Genomic DNA, 5,858 nt, shown 5'->3' on the forward strand with positions numbered 1-5,858 from the left:
GAGAAGAAAAATGTCCACTGACCGAGCAATCGAAGTCCGAAAGCAAGTCAAAAGCCTGCTCAAAATGGTTTGAATCCGAGAATTTTCCTACACAACCTGGCTGGAGGTGCACGAAATTTTGATCATCAACAATGGCTCCAAAGATTTGGTGCTCTTAAACATGAATCACACTTTGTCACAACTCCGCACAACTAACCAGCAAGTGTACTGGGTCGTCCAAGTAATACCTTACGTGAGTAAGGGGCGATCCCACAGAGATTGTTGGTATGAAGCAAGCTATGGTCATCTTGTAAATCCCAGTCAGGCGGATTCAACTGTATTAAGAAATTATAGTAAATGAAAATAAATAAAATAGGGTAGAGTTACTCATGTAATTCAATGGTGGGGATTTCAGATAAGTGTATGGAGGTGATGTGTTCCTTCCGAATCTCTGTTTTCCTACTGCTTTTATCCAATCTTTGTCACTGATAAACCACTATTTTATTGTTTATCTTGTACTCAATTGAGTGGTTTTTATTAACTCTTTACCCACTTATTCATACTATTTGCATGGTTTTATATTTCCTTCCTAATTATGTATTTTGATTGAAAACATGCTTCTTTGATCTTATATTTGCTTATTATTAATCCTCTCTTATTACCATTAGATGCCTTGATATGTGTGTTAAGTGTTTTCAGAGATTATAGGGCATGAATGGCTCAGAGGATGGGAACAAAGCATGCAAAAGAGGAAGGAATGCAAGAAGTTGGAGAAATGGCTAAGCTGTCCAGCCTGACCTCTCTGCACTCAAACGACTATAACTTTAGCTACAGAGGTCCAAACGACGCGGTTCCAGTTGCGTTGGAAAGCTAACGTCTGGGGTTTCGATTTGATATATAATATGATATAGTTTCCCTAACGCTAGGCGACGCGACCGCGTGATCCATGCGGCCGCGTCGCAATGACGAAAATCCAGCGTGGCCAAATTCGAAACCAGCGAATTCTGGACTGTTTCTGACCCATTTTGCGGCCCAGAAAACACAGATTAAAGGCTATAAAGTGGGAGAATGCATCCATTCATTATTATGCTCTCATAATTCACTTTTCATGTTTTAGATGTAGTTTTTAGAGAGAGTGGTTCTCTCCTCTCTCTTAGGATTAGGATTTAGGACTTCTCTTAGTTTTTAAGAGTGACTCTCGATCCAGGTTCAATGTTCCTTTAATTTATGTTTCTCTTTTATTTTTATTTACTCTAATACTTTTATTTGTATTTGATTTATGTTGCCGAATTGGCTTATGAACTTTTCATGTTAAGATTTGAATGATCTATTTATTATAATTTGAGGTATTTCAGTTTAATATTACTTTCTTTTATTTACATGATTATTGTCTCCCATCTGAAGGCATTTTTATTCCAGCAGTTTCAATTTTCTTTCCTTTTGGCTTTGGTTAAATAATTGGTGACACTAGAGTTATTAAACTCATTGTTGATTGAAACTTGGAATTCATCCACTTAACTTACCTTCATAGTTAGAGGTTAACAAAGTGGGAGAAGAATCCAATTCTCATCACAATTGATAAGGATAATTGGGATAGGACCTCCAGTTCTTATACCTTGCCAAGAGATTTTATTAGCATTACTTTATTTTACTTATCATATAACATATTCGCACCTTACTTCCAAAACCCCAAATTTTACCTTTTTCATAGCCAATAATAAGAACATACCTCCCTGCAATTCCTTGAGAAGACGACTCGAGGTTTAAATACTTCGGTTATCAATTTATTTAGGGGTTTGTTACTTGTGACAACCAAAACGTTTGTACGAAGGGATTTCTGTCGGTTTAGAGACTATATCTACAACGCGACTGTTTTTATGAAATTCTTTACTAGCAAAAATCCTAACGTCAAAATGGCGCCGTTGCCGGGGAATTGCAAACGTGTGCCTTATTATTGGTTATTGTAAATATTTTCAAAAAAAAAAAATTTCAGATTTTTATTTTAAAATTTTTTTTTATCTTATCTTATCTTTTTCAAAAATCATATCTTTTTCAAAAATTATATCTTTTTCAAAATATTTTCTTTTTATTAAATTTTGTTTTTATTTTCTCTTACTACCATGAACTCTCACCCATTTGGCTATGAGTCTGGTTACAGTTATGTTGCAGGAAGAGGAGATTATAATGACAACATGCATCATGGTTGGAACAATCAAAGATGGGAGGAGCCACAAGGATTTGATCAACCATCATGGCAACAACCACCTCCAATGGACAATCAACAACCATTCTGTGATGCATATCAAGATGATGGCTATGGTGAGTACTCTTTTGATTATCAGCAACCACCACCATATGCCTATGAACCCCCTCCTCAACATGGCTTTAGACAACCATACTCACAAGCCCCTTTCCGCCATTCACCTCCATATGACCCTAACCCTCAACCACCATACCAACCACCTTATGAGCCATGAGCCATATGAACCATATATAGAACCACCCCAATTCCAACCCAATTACTCACAAGAACCACCACTTCAATATTCACCATCTCCATATCCATCAATCCAAGAGCATTATGATCCTACTTATGAAAACCGAGTGAAATCAAGAGGCAAAGGATCGTCTCAAGGAAACAATGGATCGATTTCAGGCAACCACTCAACAACTGGGGCAAGTATTAATTCAATGGGCTTCTAGACGCTTAAATACACAAGGATCAGCCACAGCCCCATGTGGACAGTCTAGTGAAGAGCATAGCATAAAGGAGATACCAGAAACTCCAGTGGACAAGACAGAGCATGAATTCATACTAGAACAAGTAGAAGAAGCTATCATTGTTCAAGAAGAAGAGTTGGTTGAAGACTTAGGAGACGCAGAACCTCCATAGGAAAGACAAGACATAGAGCCTCCTTCCAAGATGGTTGAAATTGATGCTGAAGAGGGTGTACAACCTCCAAGGCATATCATAGTTGAAGACTTAGAAGAGGTTGATCAAGAGATGGAGATTCAAGAAGAAGAAGCACAACCTCCCATGCCCTTGGAAAGCAATGAAAAGGAGATTGAATTGAAAGAGAGCTACCAAGAGGAAGAGGTTGAAATTGAAGAAGTTTGCAAAGAAGTGGTAATTACTAGAGAAGAGCACAAGGGAGTGGAGCTTGCAATTTCATTAAAGATACCTCCCCCTAAGTCGCCATCATCCTTCACAACATTCAAGTGGGTAAAATTCATATCCCATAGCTTTCTAATTCCACTTGAATATGGGCTACTGGAGACGGATGGTCAACTTAGAGCTCTTTGTGACATTTAGAGTAAGCGGAAGATGGCCAGAGGTAAGAATTGTCCTGCAAGGTTCATTATGGTTGGAAGCTTTAAGTTTAAACGCAAAGGTTGGTATAGAGCTCAACTAAATGGGTCTAGGAAGCTGTTTGGTCGCTGCAGTGAGAATTCAGATCACCTTTCACCCGGCTGGAAAAATGCAGATCAAGACAAAAACGGGTGTAAAGGTAAAGTTTGGGATCCTGGAATCTGTTCTGACATTTGTCACCCCGAGAGCCTAAGAATCTATTTGAAGCTTCGTAAGGGCTTTACGTGCTTAGTCTGGGACCCCGGAGGTTACTGGATATACAAACATTGGTGGGGATTCCTGGATCAGTACAAGCATAAGCCACCATGACAGGAAGCTCATCAAATGTCCAACTTAAGGACTTTAACTAAAAGTGCTAGGTGGGAGACAATCCACCATGGTATGATCATTTCTTTTTCAATTTTATTTCGTTTTGTTTGTTTTTCTTTTATTTTATTTTATTGAACATGGAGTTTTACATCACATTCATATTAACACTGCATTCTGCATCTTTTCAGAATAAAAAAAATAAATAAAAAAAAGGCGAGCACGCGACGCGTCTGCGTCGCAAGGAGATGAGAGAATAATAAATTGAACAGAGAGTTACGTAGGAGCAGGGCTGGAGGCGCGCTATTAGCACAAATTGACTCCACGCGAATGCGTCATCGACGCGTCCGCGTCATTTGGAAAAATAGCCTCCCACGCGACCGCGTCACCCACGCGGCCGCATGACCTGAAATCGGCGTAAAAAGGTGACGATTGGATTTTTGACGGTTTAGAATTTCACTAATAAAATCTCGTTGCAAGTATAGTCTCTAAACCAATCGCTAATCCTTTCATACAAAAATTTGTTTGTCACAAGTACAAACCCCTAAAATCTATAAACCGAAGTATTTAAACCTCGGGTCGTTCTCCCTAGGATTTACAATAAAGTGTCTTGTTATTGGTTGTGAGTTATTTTGGGGTTTTTGAGATTATAGACAAGAATTATAAATGGCAAAGGAAATAAACTAACAACTAACAAAGCTCTTGGCAAGATATGAGAACTAGAAGTCCTATCCTAGTTATCCTCTTCAATTGTGATAACAAATTGTCCATCGCTCCCACTTAGTTAACCTCTAACTATGGAGGAAAGTCAAGTGGATGAATCAATTTGATTCCTCAAGTCCTAATCAACTCCTAAAGGAATGACTAGCTTTTAGAGGCATTCAAATCAATTAGCAATCTCTAATTATCAATCAACAAAGGAATTAGATAACTCAAGAGTCACTAATTACTCTACCTAGGCCAAGAGGAACAAAACCTACACTAAAATCCAACCAAGCATTTCATCAAACACTTGGAAGGCACAAAAGAAAAGCAAGGCAAATTGACAACAAGAATAGAATCTAACAACATTTATTGAAAGAAATTAACAACAACAATCAAAAGAAACACATTTATTATGAATTACCTTTTATTGAATTGGAAGAAAGTAGAAGGAACAATACTAGATCTACAACAAAATATAAGAACAACATAAAGGAAATTGCAATAAAAGAATGGAAGAAGAATGAATGCAACAACAAGGAATTGAGAAGATAGAAGTAGAAGAAGATGAATCTAAATCTAAATCTAAGAACTAAACCTAATCCTAATCCTAATTCTAGAGAGAAGTGAGAGCTTCTCTCTCTAGAAAACTAAAACTAAACTAATCCCTAATGTTCCACTAATAACTCAGTGATGAGTCATGATGCCTTCCCCTTAATCCTTCATCCTTTTATTCCTTTCCCTTAGCAATTGGCGCCAATAATGGGTTCAGAAACCCTCTCAAATCGCCAGGCACGTGTTGCATTAGTGAGGTCATGTGCCGTCATCGGCGCGTGCGCGCACGGTACGCGTGCGCGTCCTTGGCCTGTTTCACAATGTGCGCGCGAGCGCCTTGTGCGCGTGCGCGTGCATGGCTGACTTGCTTCTTTGACTTTTTATGCTTCTCTCCACTTGTATGCTTCCTTCCTTGCTTCCTTTGATCCATGCCTAGCCTATTTCATCCTGAGATTACTAACAAACATATCAAGGCATCTTATGGAATCAAAGAGGAAATAGAATTTATCAAAATAAGGCTTAAAAAGCATGTTTTTACACTTAAGCACAAATACGGGAGAGATAACAAAATCATGCTAATTCCTAGACTAAATGTGACAAAAGGCTATCAAGATGCTCTAAATTCAATACAAAACAAACCGTCAAATTGGGGTTTGTCAAAAGGGTGTATGGCCGAAAGTTGAGCTGGAATTGGGCTGGACCCGTGCTAGCAGCACAAGCCCTGCCATGCGAACGCGTCACCCACGCGTCCGCGTCATATTGGAAATAAGGCCACCCGCGCGATCGCGTCGACCACGCGACCGCGTCACCCTAGATTTTGGCAATACCAAGTTTCGAACAGAGAGTTGTGCGACCGCGAGGCTGCACTCGCGCCACTAGCACAAATCGAGACATGCGATCGCGTGCCCCACGCGTCCGCGTCGCCCAACCTTATCGCGCACCACGC

The sequence above is a fragment of the Arachis stenosperma genome, chromosome 2, assembly GCF_014773155.1.
Source record: "Arachis stenosperma cultivar V10309 chromosome 2, arast.V10309.gnm1.PFL2, whole genome shotgun sequence".
NCBI lineage: Eukaryota > Viridiplantae > Streptophyta > Magnoliopsida > Fabales > Fabaceae > Arachis > Arachis stenosperma.